The 22,225-nt window shown below is 40.0% G+C and overlaps 1 protein-coding gene across 2 annotated transcripts in view; it reads left to right on the top strand.

Moving 5' to 3' along the window:
- Nucleotides 1-21,341: 21,341 nt before the first annotated feature.
- Pik3r1 (phosphoinositide-3-kinase regulatory subunit 1) overlaps nucleotides 21,342-22,225 on the top strand; it is an 84,643-nt gene continuing 83,759 nt past the window's right edge. For both annotated transcript variants that reach the window (XM_027951597.2, XM_071612539.1), the window contains exon 1: nucleotides 21,342-21,566. The gene's annotated coding sequence lies outside the window, so the exon portion shown is untranslated. The remainder of the gene's footprint in view (nucleotides 21,567-22,225) is intronic.

The raw sequence follows: 22,225 nt of genomic DNA, 5'->3' as shown, positions 1-22,225 counted from the left end.
TCAGACAATATTTAGTTATATTTCTAACATAACTTGTCAATTTTTTTTCTTTGTATTTTTTTTAAGTTTTTGATTTACAAAAATACACATTAAGCATTTAAAACGCAAGTATACAAAGATGAAGTGGCCTTATTAGCTCAAAGACAGAAGTGAAGAGATTTTTGAAATATTTAATATTTACAACTAGAAGGCATGCTTGTTGTCCTCTGATGAACAGTGGATAAAATAAATGATATTTAGGAAGAAATGTGTGCTGGCATGTAAAGGGCTACTTTAAAGTTATTTTTTTTTTTAACCTTGGAATACAGTCACAGTCCAAAAAAAATCTCTGTGTGAAACATTGATAAAATGATAATAACTGTCTCTATCTCAAACTTCTTCCTTTCTCATCATCTCTGTCCTCCTCCTCCTCACTCCCAAAGAACCAGCTGCCCTTTTTGTTTGGTTGGGAAATCTGTTCATAACACAGGTCAGTTCCTACTTGTAGCAGGCAGACCTTGTTTCCTTACAGTTGAGCCATCTGCCTCTGAGACCTGGGACAACTCACATCACCTCTCTAACTTCTCTTGAAAAGATGAGGGGTCTTTAGGACTCAGACACTTTAAAGATTATGCCCATGTTTTATGTTACTCAAAATCAAACAACTGAGCCCTAAGACTAATTTCAAGATACCCCAAAATTTCTAAGTTTCCCCAGGATGAATATTTTCTTTCTTTAAAGAAATATTAAATATGAAATTCTTTCAATACACATATGGATTTCTGCTTCATCTGGTTTTGGCAACCCAATCCCAAAAGGACAAGGTCCACAATATACTCTTTGAGCTTTGAAAATCTACAACTTGTTACTTACATTAGGAGAATACTACAGAGGTGGAGAAGTTGATTTTAACAATGATATAAAATAAAGCTAAATAAGAATAAATCATTTTGAGAGGCTGGGAGAAATGAATAGGACTGTTTCAAAAGTTAATGCGTACTACTACTTGTATAAACTGTGCATTGTGACTTTCAAAGAATACACTGTACAAAGGGGAGTATGATCAATTTACAGTGGAGAAACCTGAGGAACACTACTTTAGCCAGGTGACCAATGTCAACATTGGTAGTCACAAATAATGATGAATTCTCAACATACCTTGGTATGATGTAATAACCTGGCATTTTACCTCCATAGTATTCTCCCCAAAACCCACTTTTCCTAGTCTAATAATGAGAAAAGCATTAGATAACTCTCAGTAGAAGGGCATCCTCTTATCTCTGACAAAATCAATTACCAGTGCTCTCAAAACTGTCAAGGCAATCCAAACCAACAGAGTCTAGGAAACTCTCCAGGCCAAGTGGAGCCCAAGGAGACATGACAACTAAAAGTAATGTGTGTCCTGAATGGAACCTGGAGTGGATAAAGAAATTAGGTTAAAACTAAGAAAATTTGAATAAACTGTGGTCTTTTGTTAATGTGTCAATATTGGCTTATTTATTATAACAGCTGTATATCATTAATGTACATTAAAGATGATAATAATGGGAAAACTAGGTAAAGGGCTTATGGAAACTTTGCGCTATCTTTTAATTTTTTTTTTTAAATGTCAAACTGCCCCCCCCCCCAAGTAAAGTCTTTTTAAAATTTTTAAATCAGTGAGCAATTAGCTAAAATAAGATAATGGTGGCCTGTTGGTGTTAAAAATTTGTATACAGCATCACTAAGCCCAGATGGGGAAGTATCAAGTAATGGGAAGGGATGCTTTTTCAACTGGGCCCAATGATTTTATCTGAATGTTCCTAGAATCCTCTATAATGCAAAGAGTAGATATTGTAGTGTATCTGAAATAACTTACTCTGCCTTCCCACGCCCAACTCATCTGTGAAAGCCCATAGCACCTGGTGCCTTCAACCTGGAATCTGTAAGGCAAAAGTTTTAAATTTCCCCATAGAATGAGTAAAAGTCACTTTATGGTTGTTCAGAGATTGGATCTTTGGCTGCATCACTCATACACTACAAAATAATGGTGGACAATTTAGTAACCTCTCTGAAGTCCTATTTTCTCTTTTTGTTTAAAGAAAAGAAAATCGTCAACAACAAAACTTTGAAGGGTTGTGAGATGGAGAAAATGAAAATATAAAGTACTCAATTCAGTGCCTGGCACATAGAAGTTCTCAATAAACGATAGTTAATAATAAGCAGGGTTATCCATCGAAATCAAGATAATCTCCTTAGGTGAGAAGAAAATATGACTTACAGCTCTTTCCTCCAAATGTCCCTTCTCATTTTAACTGCACCAAGCATCTAGGAGGCTCTCTGCCAACAGCAGGGCTGGTTTGTTATCTAAGTGAGTCTTGGTCATTAAGCAAAGTCAGAGTCTTTGTTAATGTTTTCATCATCACTGGCTGAGCAGAGAAAGCCCAAGCCACAGGGTACATCTCTGCCTGCCAATGCTCTGTATTCTCCAAACAAAAACGCAATAAAAAAACACGACAGTTAGTGTCAGACCCCGAGCCCAGGCCTGGGAGCGGGCGGGGAGGGCTCCTTTTTCTCCTTGTTCCGCAGCACCTGTCACGGAGACGGGGACGGCCAGGCCGGCGCGGTCTCGCTTCCTCCTGCCCCCGCCGCGCTCGGCGGGCGGCTCCAGACCGTCCGCTCCCAGCAACGCCGCGGCGCAGCCCGCTCGGGACTAGAAAGCGCCCATTGAGGGCTTGCAGCTGCCGGTCCCGCTTGCCCAAAAACTAAATAAAGCCTCAACTTCAGTTCCAGTGAAGAAGACACTACTGTGTTCTTCCCAAGCCCCAGTCACGGCTATAAAACATTAAAAGCAAACTGGCGATTGTTAAACACTGCATTTGTTTACACCCCGAATCTTGAATCACAATGGTGTGGCTCGGGGCTGCCAAGGCCCGGCCAAGCCCGGCTTTTTCCTGGACACTGGAGTCTGTTCTCTGACCCACCAGACAGAAGAAAAGTTGAGTAAATACCATATCGCTTTGCTTTTGATAGATGTTTGCTCACAGGGACTTCAATGGGAGTTTTCTCGAGGCGGGGTCGGAGGGCACGTACTTGCAGAAGCAAGATGCTCTATCACATTCGTGGGTGTTCTGAAGGCTCGAGGCTTTGCAAAGTATCCCCCAAGAGAAAACCCAGGCTATAGGAAATAAAATATACCCAGACGAATTAAAGGACAGCTGAGACCCTTTTAAAGAACTTCATGGAATAAAAAGTGGTGGTGGGGAATAGATGAATGGGGGTAGCAGCGTGGTTAACCGCTTAAGCGGACTGATGGTTACTTGGAACATAATCTCACTTGTTCTCTGTCTGCTCTTGTGAATTTAGAATATATTTCATTTTAAAATATTACAATAAAAGCCCCTTTGCTCTCTCCTTTTCCCAGTCTACAATATGTAAAAATCGTTTTTCTTTTAAAAGTCTTAATGTAGTCCCTTTTTCAATTTTTCAGGTTTTTTGTTTTTTTTTTAAATAATGTTACATGAGGGTTTCTTTAGAAAAAGTACATGAGCATCGTGGTAAATTGAGAAAATGTAGAAAAGAAATATAATGAAAAAAGTAATTACAAGTTCTACATTTTTCAATTAGACTGTCATGGTCTTTATTTCATAGGTAAGAACCTTCAGAATCAAAACTAGTGAGAACCACAAAGATTGATGGGGAAAATGCACAGAAATGCAGATCTTAGAAATGCAAAGTAAACAAAGCCAGGGCAGCCAGATCCAAGGACAGCATTCAGCACTAATTGAACACCGGTTTCACACAGAGCTATGTACTGGCCATTGAAAGAGAAAGAGAAATAAATAAGACTCAGTCCTTGGTCCCATGGAGCTCACAGTCTAATGGGAAAAGAGTATATAAGCAAGTCATTTGAGTACAACTTTGGAATTATATGTACAGAGGAGTGAATGAAGGGCTGTGAGAGCCCAGTAGAAGGCCTTAGACAGGAGTAACCTTTTAGCCAAGATGAGAGGAATGAGACTTCACAAACATAGGAAATAATGAAGTTTTCACAGTTAGGTTAGCAAGAAAAGCAACTGTGGTGTCTTTTTTATATGGGCTTGGGAACCAATATTATTAGATTCAGACTTGCCCATTTTTTCTGTAATAGAGGCATCATTCCCAAAAGGTTTTGCAAAGGATTAACTTTGATATTTTTCTGAATATTTCCAAAAGAATGGAGTCACTGTTCAAAAGAACCCTACAGTGAATTTGTTATCTAGATAACATCTCATTTGTCTTTTTTTAAACATGAACTTTATATATCACCTGTAATTAGTGCAATTGTGAAAACAGGTGTTTCCCCCACTTATTCCATTCATTGTTCCATCATAGTTCCAAACCCAAATGGATCTTGAGTGAGTTTTATGTTTATTTGCTAATGCTACCACCTACCATCCACACACACATTCACTTACTCATATAGTGAATTCCATTTGGATGGCAAAAGGCAAGTAACAGCCCAGACCAATGTGGCCAGGGTGAACACAAATTTCAAAGATTAACATTTTTTAAAAGTAAACTTAATAATTTTTAAAACTCGCATATTTGCAAAAATGACTTAATATTTTTAATTCTTAGTCTTTGTTTTTTTTTTTCTAAAACTAGTTTGTAGCCGCCCCCATCCTACACAGTGACTATTAAGGTAAGTCAGGACTGTAATTACAACTTTGCAAATAAAGAAACCAAAATGAAGAGGTAAGGTAGTTCCTTTCCCAGGGTAGGCCCTTAAATTGTCACTTGTTAAAACAGAGATATTTTCTGCAGTGACTAGAGCCTGTATCTTCAGACAAGAGTTTGACCCATGGAGTCCTATAGTTGTCATTCTTAGGTGGTGGGTCATTTTCCACCTCCAACTGAATTACAGCACTTGAATCTTGATGGTATTGAACATACCTAAGAATTTACAATGGGAGGACCATGTGCCACTTGGTTGAGCTGATGGGGTAGGGAGAAGGAGTCTATTCTTATCTTTCAGTATTTTTCCTCTGATCACCAGACCTGAATGTTTCACTGTGGTTAGAGTAAATAAAGGCTCAAGATGACTTTTTCTTTTTTTTCCAAACAAAAACAAAAAATTCAGTTATCCTGAAGAACACTGATAATGTGAAAGGACAACAGTAATTACTATTTATAAGGTCATCTATGGCTTATTTTTCTTAAATTGAATTTTATCAGAATACTCATGTTTCATGGCTATATTTCAAGTTTGAGGAAACCAAAACTCTACATTTCAAGGCTATAATTCAAGCAATATAAGACCTTTAATAATATTGCATGATTCTGTTTATGGAGATTTTAGGTCAATTGTATCATTGTCATCTTTATCTTAGTATGCATGTGCTATACCCACTGGAAAAAATTCATTATCTTACAAATGTTTCTATGGTAACTTTGATTCTGGATTATTTTAAGAATAATATCAGTGAAGGTATTATTCTAGTTACTATTGCTGCATAATAAATTACCCCAAAACTAGTTGCTTAAACTCAACATTTTATATTGTTGCCAGCCTTATGGGTCAGAAATTCAAGATGGGCTTAGATTGGGCAAGTCTCTCTTGGGACCTCCCATGCAGTGGCAATCAGATGTTGGTGGTGGTTCCAGTCATGGGAGTCTCCACAGTGCTCTCTCACAGAGGTTGAGGTACCTTCCCAGAGTTCAGAGGGGCTATTAAGGAGAACATGCCAGTGTGGTGTCTCAGAGTAGTCAGACTCCCTACTTGGTAACTGGTTTCCTCTCCTCAGAGTGTCACAGAAAATAAGGCAGAAGCCTTTTCCAACCAGCCTCTAACATCACAGTCTCTACCACAACTCTTGGTTTGGACTGAGGTTGGCCCCATCTTGATGGGAGTGATACCAAAAAATTTGCAGACATACTTGAAAGATGCCGCATGTATGTTTTTGTGCTTTTTTTCTTTAAAAAATAACAACATAGCTTGTATTCTCTTAAACTATCAATATGGATCCTACTAAATTGTGAATTCATCCTGTGCTTCTAGAACCTAGAGCAGGGATCTGTGTCATAGCAAGTGCTACAAAACATTTATTTACCTGAACTCAACAGAAGGCTAAGGAACCAAGAACCCTTGTCATCCATGTGAGAAAGAAGGGACTTTGAGACAGACAGACAAATTTTTACTTTTGGTAAGTTGGAAGATGTTTTAGTGAGTTTTTTTTTTTTTCTGCTGCAACAGAAAGACCTGACCAGAACAACTGTAGAGAAATAAAAGTTTATTTAGGGGCTCACATTTTCAGACGTCTCAATCCATAGATAGCAGGCTGTATTCCCAGGACTCATCAAGAGGCAAGTCATCATGGGGAAAGAGTATAGCAGGAAGAACCAGCTCACATGATGATAAGGAAGGAGAGAGAGAGAGAGAGAGAGAGAGAGAGAGAGAGAGAGAGAGAGACTCCACTTGCCAGATACAAATATATACCCCAAAGCCACACCCCAATGCCCCATCTCTTCTAACCTGCACCCTACCTGCCTCCAGTTACCACTCAGTTAATCCCATCAGGGATTAATTCACTGATTGGGTTAAGACTATAACCCAATCATTTTTCCTTCAAACATTTTTGCAAATTGTCTCATATGTGAGATGAATTTTGTTAAGAAGTATATTATTTTTAAAGTGACTACCCAGTTGATTAGCACCAGGAAATAAATCACATATTTCATAACTTCCTTTAGCAGAAGAAGGTTCTTGCTTTAGACTTTCAGGAGTGTATTCAAAGCTGTTTCAATTTAGTAAATTCAGTATTTATTGGGAAAGGCAAATGATAGAACTAGTTAGTGTCTGAGAATTGTTCTTCAACTCATTTCTGAGGCCATTAAATGTGGCCTTAATTCAACTCATTGAGATGAGGTTTGTGTGGCTGGCTGATAGGGAGCATTGGGTTCATGTTAATTCCCCTTCTTTTGCCTACAGCATTGTACAGGAAATGATTCATTTTCACAATGTTCAGTATTTCTCTAAAATACTCTTGAGTCTTCATTAGTGGGGGAAAAACTCATTAACATTTGGCCTCTTGAACTTGTTTAGGCAGAACAAGCTTCTAAGTTGCTTGTATTTATTATAGTCCTCCAGAGAAACAGAACCAATAGAATATGTGTATGTATGTATGTGTGTGTGTGCGCGCGCGCATGTGTGTGTGTGTGTGTGTGTGTGTGTGTGTATATATATAAAGAGATTTATCTTAAGGAATTAACTTATATGATTATGGAAGCTGACGAATCCCTAAATATGCAGTCAGTGAGATGAAGAATCAAGAGGGCCAATGTGTAGTTCCAGTCTAAGTCCAAAGGGCTGAGTCCCAGGTGTAAAAACTAGGCTGAATGCCAACAGGCTGGAGACACAGAAAGAGCCAATGTTTGAGTTAGAGTCTACAATAAGAAAAAAGGGTGGGGGTGCACATTCTGCCTCTAGGCAATCAGATAAGAACCAATTCCCTTTTATTATAAACCGGCCTTTTTGATCTATGTAGTCTTTCAGCTGATTTGATGAAGACAATCCACATTACAGAGGAGGGAAGTCTGCTTTACTAAGTGGACTTAAACAAATGTTAATCTCATCCAAAAGCACCTCCACAGATATACTAAGAATATTTGACCAAACACCTGGGCATTCTGTGGGTCTAGTCAAGTTGGTACATCAAATCAACCATCATATTCCTTTTCCATTAAACACTAATCAAATTTAAATTTCAGGTGGATTTTGTGTGGTTGTAACAGAAATTATTTTCTGGGTAAACCTATTTTTTGAAGAATGCGTAATGTAGCCGATGCTCTTCATGTTTTACTGTATGCTCAGAGTATTTCATTTTATGACTGTGAATAAATAGGATGCCCTCTTGATCCCTGTCCCTGGCAATATGATAACCTTGATAATGGGAAACCAGGAGAAGGAGGATGTCCTAATGATCACTTATGACCATCGCCAGAAGGAATGCTTGTGCAAGTACTCTGTCTTTGCTCTGGAAGATGACAGGCTTGCCCTCAGAGATATTATAGAGCATAGAAATTAAAACAGAGCTTCACAAGCATTCTCAGACTCAATGACATCAATCAGAAGGCAAATCATCTGTATAGTTATAATTTATCTAAAATTCAGGAATTGAATATTCTTCACTTTGGTCTTACTCAGAAACCCATAGCCATTTCTTATTGGATGGTAGAAAGTTTGGCTTGCCCGGTGGAGAGACTGTGTGTGCAGTGATAAAGTGTGCAGCTGCCAAGGAACTGCTGCAGATCTACCAACACTGGAGCCCAATGGGGAACCTGATAGAACAAAAAAATAAAATACAATATTTAATAACAATAGTGCAGGAAGGATCATTGGGCTTGTTTACATAGTATTCAATATATTTTAAATTATCATACTACAGAGACCATATAATCTTATGTATAGACTGTTAGGGAAATTCTGTTATTATTTCCATACTGCAGTTTGGAAGCAGAAGCATAAGGAACTTGTCCTCAGGTCATTTAGGAAGTTAAGTGGCAGACCTTCCTACAGAGATTTGAAACTAAGAAGTCTGGCTCCATGTCTTACCATCATACTAACGGCACCTTTCTCAGTTGGGTGAGTCCTCTCTTGGTTACCCAAACAAATCCACAGTCTGCCCCAGTGACCCTATGAGGTGCCACCTTGCACTGCCAAGTCCCAGAAGATTGCTAGGCAAAGGTTCCTCTTTCTGCCTTAAGGCCACACCCCTTGGGCAGAGAAGTGTGGGGGATGAAGTAAAAGGCCAACTGTGGTGGATCAAAGACCTGTTCTCCAGCCCTTTCACCTGTTCTGAGCTCTTTCATACCTCACTCCTCCCACCATCCAACCCATGGACCTTCCCTTAGAGCTCCGCACTATATATTCCATTGAAGACTTGGTATTCCCTTGGACATATTTATTATCAAAGTAATTTTGGTAACAAAAATCTTGATGCTGAATTTTAATGCTGCAGCCAGTGAGGCTACCCTTCCTCTCACTTGGTCACTGAGACGGTTCCTTTCTTCTGACTGTAGGCTAGGGGAGTAGAAATACAGTGGTGAGCAAAACAAATACAGCCCCTACCCTCAAACAGCTTATAGTCTGGTGGGGAAAACAAACATGATTCAAATACTTACACACACACATAGGTGACACTAGATGATGACAGGTACTACAGAGGAAGGATGCACCATGCAACAGCCATAGGGGAAGGAAAACAGTCAGGGGCAGCAAGGGAAGCTTCCCTGACTAGTGTGCTGGCTCAGGTCAGGAGAAGATGGAGCTTGTGCCACAGGAAGGGGCCTGGAGGCAGGCGGAAGGAGTGGGGGGATTTTGAGGAAGTGAGAGCAGGCCAGTGTGGCTGGAGAACCGGGTGTGGTATACAATGAGGGAAGACAAGCAAGCAAGGGCAAGACTGTCTGAGCTGATGTTCAGGACTCTGGCTTACAGTCATAGAGCAGTTCTTTTTCACAGCACATCAGAATCACCTGCAGAGCATTTTAAAATAATGAAAAAAAAAAAAAAAAGGATTCCACTTCATAACCATAAACTCTAAATATCTGACAGTGAGACCCAGACATAGGGTTTTTTTTTTTTGTTGTTGTTTGTTTGTTTGTTTGTTTAAGATGTCAGGTGATTTTACCATAAAGTCATGGGTGAAGCACTTTGGACTCAGGAACAGGAGATCACCAAAATGTTTAAAAGAATGTGCATACTATGTGTGTTTTGAGAAGGATGGATTCCATTGTCAGATTTACACCTCTAAAGCATAATTTCAGAAAGGAGGTAAATTTAGTGACCATTAAATGTGCAAGTTGGGGTCAGGGTAGCACCAATGAAGATGAAAAAATATGAATATATATATTTAAGAGATTTCCAGTTGCTTAAATCACTGAGACTGGAGGTAGTATGAAAAGATGGACTTAATGTAGGGAAAAGAGCAAACAACTATTAGGCTTCTGCTTTGACAATAGGTGGATCGTTGTGCCACTTATTGAGATAGGGACAGGGACAAAAATCAAAGATGTTTAGTGTGGGGAATGGGACTTCCATTGTGGCACATGTATTGTGCTTTCATTTCATCATTACTTTACTTCTCTTTTCTTTAATCACCAATATATCATTTGCCAATCATTGCTACTAATTATTCATTGGGACAAACCACAACAATAACAACAGCCACAGCAACAATGACAAAGAACTATTGACCTAACTGAGTCTTGGACTCAGTTGGGTGAGTGAATGTCCTACATGGAAGCTCAGACTTCTTAAGTACAAGTCATCGCCCTGCTTCATCAGCCCTCAATTGTAAGTCAAAGGTGCTTATTAAAAAGTAGAGAAAATTTCCATAAACCATATTTTCCTAGCAAAACTGTTTCTGTTTCATCTTGTCCTTAAAATTATTCATGCTGTGTATTTAAGATATCTAGTGCCAAGTAACAAGATCCCATCCCAATAAGCTTAAACAAAAATATCTTTTTATTTTAAGGATATAAAGGTTTCAAATACAATATAGTACAAGAATAAATCTGCAGCTAGGGTTCAGGAAAAATCAGCACCATGAATTTATGATTTCACATTTCTCTTTCCTCGGTTCTTCCTTTCTGCATACTTGCTTTGTTCTTCTTTCTCTCTCTTCACCAATATGCTTATGTCATTTTTCTAAGGAAAACATGGGGACAAACAGTTCCTGAGATTTAAGTACTCGAGCTCAGACGTCCTGATTCCATCAGTGCAAGATCCGAGCTTCCATGGAGGACATTCACTCACTCAACTGGGCCAGCTGTCCTCCGTGGACCAATCAACTTTGTATTACAAATATTACAATCATCCCACATTGATTCATATACCCTGATAAACTGTGGCCAAAATGGATGTTCCCACCAAAGCTCAAGGGGATTATTTTAGATCTGGGAGTGCAAGTCCTGGAAATAAAGGAGCCAGCCAAACAGTGCAAGTTTGCCATTACATTCTGCTATAATTAGGATTTTAAATGTCCCCCAAAGATCGATGAAGTAAAGCCTTGCTCTCCGTGGTGGTTGTTTCAGTCAGGTTTTTAATGCTGCTGTGACCAAAAGACCCGACCAGAAAAAAATGTAAAGGAGGAAACATTTATTTGGGGGCTCATGCTTTCAGAGGTCTCAGTCAATAGATAGAAGACACCATTTCTCCAGGCTATGTAAGAGGGAAGTAGCTCTTATAATGATCAGACAAGAGAGAGTGAGTGACTCCACTTGCCAGACACAAAATATGTACTCCAAAGTCACACTCCCAATGACCTACCTCTTCCAGACACACCCTACCCACCTTCAGTTACTGCTCAGTTAATCCTGTCAGGTGATTAATTCACTGATTGGGTTAAGGCTTTCACAACCCAATCATTTGTCCTCTAAACATTCTTGTATCTTCTCACACATTAGACAACACTTTCCCTTTATAAGCTGATTACATGAGGTATTTGTTATGCTGACACAAAGCTAACACACATCCCAATCGAGTAAATTAAGGTATAGAAGCCACAAAGACTTAAATGAAGATCATTTCAAGAATGCTGCTAATTCTACAAAATATTTCATCTCTTTAAACTAGTATTTTGTTTTTGTTATTATTATTACATCTACAGTTTTCAAAATTTCTGAAATTTCATATTAAATAGGGATGAATGCTAATAGATTTGCATTTGTACATAACTTGGACTGTGAGGTTGGAACTGATTCAACAGAGCAATGCACTAATTCTGAAATTGTGCTTATTTTAAATATCATTTGCATTTCTGTAGATGGAAAATTATATAACCAACTCTAGTTCTTTTGATTCTCAATTGATTCACACTTAAGACTCCTCAAAGCCCTAAGAGAAATAGCAGGAGTTGAAATTTCAAATGCATTTTGGAAAATATGTACTTTGTTCTCTTCAAAATCAGGGAGAACATATTCAATGACAAGTCATAAAGATGCTGGTTTTGATACTGTATTCCTTTGAAGCTCTAAGATAAAATGAGGACTGTACTGGTGATAAAAATGATCATAAATAAAGATGTCTTATAAGTTTTTTAAGGGGTGGGCATTGAAAAAAGACCAAAAAATAATCAGGCCAACATTCCCTTCTGACTGCTCAGGCATGGCCTCTCTGCAGGAAAGGGAGACTGTACTGCAAGTGCTGATGACCTGTGGACTTTCCCTCAAGGAATTCAAACTCCAGTTAGGACTGAACACATATATGGCTAATAAAATTTATAAAACAATCTATTCTTAAGTGCCCGGTACAAAAGCTACATTAGTATAGAGAGAAGTTAGGAGCTGAAAGTTCCAGTAGTGTTGCAGGTCCCTGCCAGGCTGATCTTGACAAATCTGTGAAGTAGATACAGTTTGTCTTGGGTGCCCTTGTATACTCCTATCAGCATAGACTGTGTGTTCTACGTTTGGTCTTTCTGTATTTCTCTTTAACTTCACCCTCCATCTGCTGGATGGTACCTATCATTCATTTCAGTCTTTGCTCTTAACTCATTTTCAACAAATCCTTCCTAAGGTGCTCATTGCAACTTGAAACTGAACCAGAACAAATCTGTGAGGTGAGGATGTGGGTTCTGGTCTGGGCTCTGTTCCTATGTTACTCAGTGTAACTCAGTGTAATTTTCTTCAACCTGACCTTATCTCATTTTTTAACTTTTCCTCATCTTTAAATAAAATGGGGTAGAATTAGGTAGGGTAACTATCTTCCAGATAGTAAATTGTCAATACATACATACATATGTATATAATACACATATACATACAATACATATAATCTGAGAGCAGATGTGTTTATATTTTAAAAAGTGGAAGAGGGACAGTCTCCATTGTTCCCAGTGTAATTAACAGCAAGAGTCAGCAAACATTTTTCTGTAAAGAGTCAGACAGAAAATATTTTAGGTGTCGTGGGTCATATGGTCTCCATTGCAACTACTGTAATTAATTCTGCCATGGTAGCATCAAATCAGCCAGACAACTTTAAAAATTATCTTAAAAAGCAGGCAGTGGGCCAGAGTTGGCCTGCAGGACATAGTTTGTAGACTCCTGGATTAGAGTGTGTTTTCTGGAGCCAAGTTGCTTGAGCTCAATGCTCAGTTCTTTTCCTTATCTATAAAATGAAAAATGGTACTATACCTACCTCATAGTGCATTTTTGGAGACTGAATGAAATAATATGTGTAAAACACTGCTCTGTTTATGAACTTTCTCCTTGTGAGCATGGACACACTCAAACCTTCTTACTAGACAAAATCTTATCAACTCACCCTGCCTCAGAATAATGGCACTAGTGGTCACTTGCATGCTACCACTTTGACTCTAAGACAAATGGTCTTGTAGCCTTCTGTAAGGTGGTCTGTTGGGAAGCCAAGAATCTTCTGAACACCCTTCAAAGAAAAACTGTGGTGAAGTTACCTCATGTGAGAAAGGAGGATTACTAAGTTACTAGTTTTTAGTATTTTGTAATACTAGGTTCTTGGTGTTACAGATTAGCAAGGGAATGATGGGAAATCTGGATGTAGTTTTAATGGAGTCCAACACAGCTTTGTGTAACAGAAGTGGTGGTAGAGGTGGGAGTGAGGGTGTGGGAACATCTATAATTGCAGGAATGACTTAGGAAACAGATGCAGATTCCCTTTGCCCTTTGAATTCAGTGATTGAACAAAATACCAAGAATTGCCAACTCCTGTGCCACAGTTTTTGTGCACTAGAGTATTTTATAGCATTTATGGCTTAAATGGGTTTTGCCTTGGATTGCATCATCAGCCCATATTGTTCCTCCTATTTTTCATGTGGCACAGTGCCTACATTTTGTGAAAAATTATTAATCTTTTACAAGGGCATTGTTGACAGTTCTGTAATCATTTGTTTGAGTCATAAATTTTTTCTTTGATAAGTCAACGGTGCCTGTACTATTTGGCAAGTATTTGCCACACACTAGCTAGACCATAATGATACCACAGGGGCCACAGCCAACACAGGAAGGCTGGGGCTTGAATAGACTTCGATTCTTCTCATGGTTATATCATTAGCCAGCTGTGCGGCTTGGAGCAATAATTACCTTTGTAGCAGAAAGACAGTCATGTTGCTTCTCTGGGATGTGGTTTCTTCATCTGAAAAACAGTATGTAAAATAGATGCATAAGGCAATTGCCAGTTCCCTAGATCGCCCATGTAGAGTTGAGGTGACCCCAGAGTCTGAAGTTCTGTTGCAATCATCTCAAGTCTCTGTGCCTTTTTAAGCTTCTTCTTGGTTTGGGAGGGATGATGGATAGGTTAATAAGTACAGCTTGTTAAACTGAATTTTGCCTGGAAGAGGCTGATCACAGATTCAGGATTAGAAGCATATTAGTCCAAAGGGAGGCATCATCCAACAAGGGGCAGCAGGTACTGCTGTCTCAGACTGTGAAGAAGACCCAAGTGGAGATTTGGTTCTGTGGCTCACCATCTATGGGAACTGGCCCAAATCCTACAATCTTTCCAAGTCTGTTTCCTCATCTTTAAAATGAAAATCACAATCTGTTGTGTCTACAACCCAGGGCTTGTGCATCAAATGAATTGATTCTTGTACAAGCCTACTTTAAGCATTAAAACTCAGAGAAAGCCAACATTAATACGGATTCCTTCTTAAAACAGAAAACACATGATGTGATTTTCAAATACTAGTGGTTAAGAAACCTGATAACCTATGAAACATTCTAAAGTATCAGTAGTCATTGCTTCAAAATGCATTTTGAAATCCACGTTAACACCATTGTGTGTTCCCCTAACAAAGACTTGGAGTATTAAAAAGTTCTAAACCTTTTGAGAAAAGTCAGTACTGTCAGAATATAGCCTCACCTGATCTAAAGTGTTTTCTTTGCACACACAGCATGGCAGGGCCCAGAGAAAAGGCTATGTGATGGGAGTTGTATTGGGGAGGCTGATGATAATGTGTTTCCTTTATTCTGCAAGGCTGTCTGAAAACTCCTGGCTAGGTTCTGCCGGCAGCCCTGACAGCTCTGGGTCCCCTCCAATGAAGGGAACAAAGACTGGGGTTTCTTTTGAAAAAATTCTTTCTGAGCAGTGAGATTGTCCAACACAGTTTCCCTGATAAAGGGTTCATTATCTATCCGCGTGACTTTGCCCTTAATTTTTATGCTGGCAGTGCCAACAAGAGCATATTTAAAGCCAATCCTTTTACTCAGACAGCTGTAACAGCATCCTGACAATTTGTGCCAGTGCTCAAGGCTTGGGTGTGGAATATAATCAACCATAGGCTAAATTTCCAATTAGTTGAATCACCAAGAAATGTAATTTATTAGCTTGCTTTGTTGTATTTACACTTCTTGTCAGTTTGATAATGCAAGCTCATTTTCAGATTAAAAAAAAGAGAGAGAGAGAGAAGCATGTTTCTTCTGTGGCTCAACTGACACATTCTTTATAGATCTGAAAGGATTGCTTATGTTGGAGAAGGTGGCTTTACAGCTTTGGAAAAAGTGACCCTCTAGGAAATAAATGAATATAATAATTAGCACACAGTGATTCAGTCTGGAAGGGACAATCTGTAAATGGCAGAGGAGAAAATCTTGTATCATCCAAGTCTAAACAAGGCGACTAAGTTTTGTCTTTCCGAGGTGGGACTGGACGTAATGTTAACTCAGGAAGGTGAAAGCTAAGTGTTCTGTCAGCTTTGTTTCAATCAAAGTGAGGTAGCCATATGGAGCCCACACAAAAGGAAGCCACAGCGGAAGAGCAAATCCATTTTTATCAGACAGTCTAAGGGAGAAAGTGTCTGAGATGAGGGATGCACAGGGAGATGGACTCCATTGGGTTCCCAGGACACTTCAATAGGGGTTTTCAGCTCCAGGATGAAATAGCCAACAAGATTCTCCACCCACTGTTTACTCTGAATCTATGCTCATTGAAAACAGTCTTTCAATGAATAATTTTTTCTGCTTCTAAGTTTCCTTAGTATTAGGAAGTGGGTAATGTGAACATGAAGATTTTCAGGCTTCTTAGTATGGTTGTGAAGGTTAGACACTGGACAAGAGTATCACGTCAAAGGTAACACCAACCACAAGACAAACATTGTAGATTTAAATATTTATTATGAAAACTCTGACGACATTAGAAAATTTTCATTGTTTTTAACAAAAATTGGTATGTCATAATAATTTTCTGGCTGATGGGATTAGAATGCCAGAAGGAGGGAGATTTTTTTTATTTTTATTTTTAATGCTTCCTGGGTGTAATTGACATAATAAACCGCATAGATTTGAAGTGCACTAGTCAGTGAATTTGACATACACAACACATACATTCAGGAATCCATCACCACAATCAAGATAAACAATATGGTCCTCAGTCCCCAAAATTTCTGCCTGCCTTTTTAAAAACATTTTTATTTGTTCTTTTTAGTTATACATGACAGTAGATGAATTTTGATATATCAAACATATATGGAGTATAACATCACTTTTTAAATATTTTTTATTTGTTCTAATTGGTTTTACATGACAGTAGAATGCATTTTGACACATCCTACATTAATGAAGTATAACTTCTCATTTGTCTGGTTGTACATGATACAGAGTTACACCTGTCATGTAATTATATATGCACATAGGGTAAAAATGTCCAATTCGTTTTACTATAATTCCCACCCTTGTGTGCCCCTTTCCCTTCACTTCTCTCTGTCTTGTCCCAAATACCTCTGTTCTCCTCCCACCCCTTATTGTGAATTAGCATCCACATATCAGAGGAAACAATTGACCTTTGGTTCTTTGAGACTGTCTTATTTCGTTTAGCATAATATTCTTCAGTTCCATCCATTTACTGGTAAATACCATGATTTCACTCTTCTTTAAGACTGAGTAATATTCCATTGTGTTTATATACCATAGGTTTTTTTTTTTTTTATCCATTTATCTGTTAAAGAACTAGATTGGTTCCATAATAACTTCCCATTTTTGTGGTTGCACATGATTGGGAGTTACACTGGTTGTGTATTCATATATGAATATAGGAAAGTTATGTCCCATTCATTCTACCGTCTTTCCTCCCATCTCCACTCCCTTCCTTTTTTTATTCCCTTTTGTCTAATCCAGTGAACTTCTATCTCCACCCTGGCCCTGCTTATTGTGAGTTAGCATTGGCTTATCAGAGAGAACATTTGGCCTTTGGTTGTGTGAGATTGACTTACTTCACTTAGCATGATAGTCTCCAGTGCACACCTTTTTATAATCTATCCACCTCTTCACTTCCACCTCATCCTGGAAGATTAGTAGGTGAACATTCATCTGCTTCTTGTCACAGATTAGTTTGTATTTTCTGGAGTTTTAAATAAATAAAACCAAGCCATATGTATACTGGCTTTTGTTTGCTTGATTTTTGTTTTGGTCTAGTGTTATTCTCTCAGCATCATAATTTTGAGATTCAACAATGTTGTGCATGTCAATATTTTGTTCCTTTTTGGTAGTGTATCATTATATGGGACTACCATAATTTGTTTACTCAATCACCTATTAATGAACATTTGTACTGTTTACAGTTTGTGGCTATTGCAATAAAACTGCTGGGAACTATCATTTTCAAATCTTTGTATGAAAATATGCTTTTATTTTTCTTTGATTTATACTTAGGAGTAGACAACTTGACCTCATTTTACACGCATATTTAATTTAAATAAATAGTCAAACTGTTATCTTGACTGTCTTTACAGACCCAGTATAACGGAATTGGATTTGTTCTGTATTCTTGCCAACACTTATTTTAGTCAATCTTTATGATTTTAGCCATTCTAATGTGTGTATAGTATATCTCATATCTCATTGTGTTTTCTTTTTTGATTAAAAAACATTTATTGAGAACCTAGAAAATGCAAAATACCATTTCTTTAAATACAGTTGGTTCTTAATTTTGTAAAAATTCATATTCTAATAATATATATTATCTAGAATTTACTATTTAAATTACTATAATTGTACAATTCCGTGGCTTTAATTATATTTAGAATGCTATGCAACAATATCACTGTGTATTTCCAAAACTGTTCATCACTTCAAGCAGAAAATTTGTACCCATTAAGCAATAAGCCACCATTTCTACTCTTCTACCCTGTAACCTCTATTTTATGCTTATGAATTTGTCTATTCTAGATATTTTATGTAGATGGAATCATACAATATCTGCTCTTTTATGTTTGGTTTATTTCATGTAGCATAATATTTTTCATTTAGAATAAGTTTCACCTATGTCATAGCATGTATCAGAACTCCTGATTACTGAATAAGATTCCATGTTGTGTTATATACACATATATATGTTTATAATATATTTTATAACTATTATATATATATCACATTTATACATTTGTTTATTCATATGTTGATGAAAACTTGGATACTTCCAATTTCGGGATACTGTTGAATATTGCTGCCATTGACAATTTTGGTTTTAATTTGTATTTTCTTAACGACTAAAGGTGCTTCTGTACATGAGTTTGTGTGCCATCCAGTCTATGCAGCTGTCTTTCCTGAGGCACTTATCTACCTGGATTCTCCAAGGCAGCAATTCTTAAAACCTGACTTCACATTGGAATCATGAGAGAATATTTAAAAGTTACTAACGTTTACATTTCGCCTCTAGAGATTTTGATATAATTCATCTGTGATGTAGATGAGGCAGTGGGATTTTTCTAAGCTTCCCAGGAAATGGCAATGTGTGACCAAAATTAAAAACTCCTCCCTAAAAGCTTCTCAAAGTTTAACTTGCATATGAATCACCTGGAAATCTGCATTTGGTAAAATGCAGATTATGAGCCAGTAGGTCCACCATAGGGCCTAGGATTCTGCATTTCTAATAGGCTCTTAGATGTTGCCAATTTAGCTAGTCTATGGAGCTTGCATTAAGAGGTTGGCAAATAAAAGTGTCCTACTGGTCTTGAGAAGGGTATTTTCTCAGCTTGCTTTGGTATTGGGAATCCTTGGTTTCCTATGTCTGATTTCTAAACCACCTTCACTGCTGGTATGCATACTATATAATGCCCCTGTTTCCCTGCTGGAAATCCTACATACTCAACATTTTGAGCTCCTTAGTGGGAGTACCCCTGACAGCCATCAGTTTGTCTATTACTGACTGAAATGTGGTGTCTGCATGCTTATATGAATATATTGTTGTGATAGGTTCAGTTCCCAAATGCCCTACAGCAATGGTTCTCAAATCCTTGTATGCATCAAATGACTTGGGGGGCTTATTAAAATACACCACTATATTCCACGTCAACATTTCTGATTCAATGAGGACAGAGAAGTTGAATTTCCATTAAATTCTCAGGAGATGTTCATGATGATGGTCCAAGAATCTAGAGGTTCTTTAGAGAAGAAAGAAAGAGACAATGTGCAATAGGCCTCTTGGTTTTGCCACATGACCTTTTACTTTTTAACTTATATTTTGGGATTCTGGAAAAGATTAAGGGTTATTTTAAAGACAAATTTGAATACTGCTGTTTTGTTGCCTTTAGGTTTTATTTAATAGAAATCAATGGAAAATGAAAATAAAATGCTAATACTAGTTATGGGAGAAGGTATCAATTTAATACAAATGAAACAAAGACAAATTATTCAGTTCTTGTGTATGGAAAAAAAGCCTTAAGCTATGTGTTCAAATATGATAGAAAGAATTAAAGAAAATTCAACATATGCTGGAAATAAATTGCTGACAACTGTTTAAAAGAGGAAGTACAATTAGGGATTTTATACTGTAGCAGTGCAGAAGTCTCTTTCCAGGAACTTGGCATGTACAAAATGGTAAGGTTTTCATTTTCAGAGTTTATTCAGACTAAGAGCCTAAAGAAAATACTGTGAATGGTGCAGCAATTTCATCTCAACTTACTGGACTGGATACCAGTAATTCTACCAGAAGGTGAGAGACATCATTCCATCTACAGAATCAATGGAGCCCTTCATTTCGCATAGTAGGTGCAAAGAATGTACGTTGAAAAATTGCCTATTTATTTTTAGGTAAAGTGAATTCTTATACATAAGGTGGGTAGTTCCCTGCTTTCCTATCTCCGCTTCAAGAGGCATCTTGGAATAATAGAAACACCCCTACCTGAATAGCCTAAAGTAGAATTTCACTTTTCCATTAGAATGTGAGTCACCTTTAAAATGATGTTCTTTCTTCTACATCCAACGCCCACCTAATTCAAAGTTCACAGAAGTCTAAGTGCATGGTTAAAAAGAAAAAAAAAATAAAGTATGTTTTTGCAAGGACTTTGGGAAATGGACTTTAGGGCAGGAGGAAGGGCGGTTCAGATCTCTAAACTGCAAACAAAACAAAACCCCCAAACAAAACAAAACAATAACAACCAAAGCCCCCAATAATCTGGGAAGAACTTAAAAAGCAAACTCTTACAGATTTTAATAGGAACGAGAAGAACACATGGTGCTGGTATTCCATTTTATCGTCAGTGTAAGGTTTGAACCAGTATGATTGTTACTCGAGGATCTGCTTTTTACAACCAAAACATTTAAGAAGCAATGCAATTCATCATGAGCTTCTCCCGCCCGACCAGGAGCAGAGAAAGGTTGGTGGGCTGCCTGAGCGACCTACATTTGCTCAGTCGTCTGGACTACAAGAGATCAGCCAACGTGCGCCGCCCTCTTGGTAAAACTCTCTTCCCTTCTCTAAGTCCCGCCTGCCTCCCAGAGGCGTTGGTGCCAGGCTCCTGGAGTCCGCGGCAGGCTGCGGGCTCTCATGCCTCGGGTTCACCCTTTCACCCCTCCTTCACCTCCGGAGTGCCACTCAGGGTGGCGCGTTTTTTCCGCCCACTCGGGAGGCTGTGCGGGCAAGGCCAGGAATTGCAGGGCCTCCCCATTTCGGAAATCCCTGGAATTGTATCCGCTCCACCTTAGCCACTCTGCTGAGGCATGGGGTGGGGGGGGGGGGGTTCGAAAGAAACAGGGGTTGGTAGCAAGACACTCGACTTAGAAACGCAACCAGCCTCCACGGAGATCTGAACTTGTCCCGGTCCCCTCCCTGTCCCTCTGCCTCTGGTCCAGGAGACACCCAGCCAGCCAGACCAGCACCGGGCGCGGAGAGCTAGAGCGCTCGGCAGCGGATGCGGCGCGCGGCCTGGCAGCCCAGGGCATCCCCGCAGCTGGGGGCGGAAGATCTGGGCGGTTGCAGGAAGGGTCTGCGCAGCCCCAGCTCCACTCCACCACCGCAGCCCTGATCTGAGGCCGGCGCGGTGAGTGGCAGAGAGGAGGGCGCGGCAAGGGAGGAGAGTAGCGAGTGTGAAGACGCTGATTGGTGCGGGCTCAGGGGCGGGGAGCGCGGTGGGCACGGGGGCGGGGCCTAAGCCAAGAGCTGGAGCTGCTGGAGCTGCGAGTGCACGGAGAGGAATAGCTAGCAGCTGGAGCGGAGTTGGAGGAAGCTACGGCCCCGGCGAGGGCGGTGGACTAGGGGGTCGGAGACTTAGAGCTAGGATCGGGAACAGTCGGTCCAGGCTGGATCGGAGGCACGTCGAAGCCGTGAGCTCCGGAGGCCGCTACAGCACCGGCCCAGCAGAGGAAGGAAGCCGGCCGGCGGAGAGGTAGGCGGCTGAGGCGGCGGGTCCGGGTGTGTGTGCTCGGGAGGGGGGAGGTGGTGCGTTCGTGCGCGGCTGCCTCCGCTCTCTTCCTGTCACCAGCAGCCGCTTCTCCTTCTGCAGAGCCCAGTCAGGGGAAGCGGGCCGGCTGCCGGCGCCCCCGCGGTCCGCATCCTCCAGCCGCCAGGCAGCTTTTCCCGGCTCGTGGCCAGCGCCGTGCTTCTCCTGGCCACCTCCTGGCTCACGTTTTCCCGGCCCTCCTCCGAGCCGGTTCCGCACGCTGCCGGGCGCGTTCGCCGCGGGAGTTGCCAACGAACCCGGGCTTCTCTCCCAGCCCTTGTCTCCGCACGCTTCCGAGGGTCTCCCCTGTCGCCTTTGCTGCAGTTTCCTGGGGCCTTTCACTAGAGGAGAGCACCTTATCCGCTGCCTTTGCATTAGCGGAAAGGAGCGCTCCCTTCCCCGCCGGCTCTTCAGCTGCAGGCAGGGTCGCCGTCTGCGCTTTTCCTTAGGCGGGCGACGGTGGTCTTCAGAGCTCGCCCCCCAGCTCCCGCCCTCCGAAGTTTGCCGCCCTCCTCTTCCGGGGTGGGGGAAGTGCGCCTCGGGGCGGTTGTTCGCTGGGGCCCTAACTCAGCTTCTAGTGCTGGCCAGGCTTGGGCAGGTTGTTG

This window comes from Marmota flaviventris, chromosome 5, assembly GCF_047511675.1.
Source record: "Marmota flaviventris isolate mMarFla1 chromosome 5, mMarFla1.hap1, whole genome shotgun sequence".
Classification (NCBI taxonomy): domain Eukaryota; kingdom Metazoa; phylum Chordata; class Mammalia; order Rodentia; family Sciuridae; genus Marmota; species Marmota flaviventris.
Note: the sequence above shows the minus strand (reverse complement) of the source record. Positions and strands in the feature narration are given on the sequence as shown.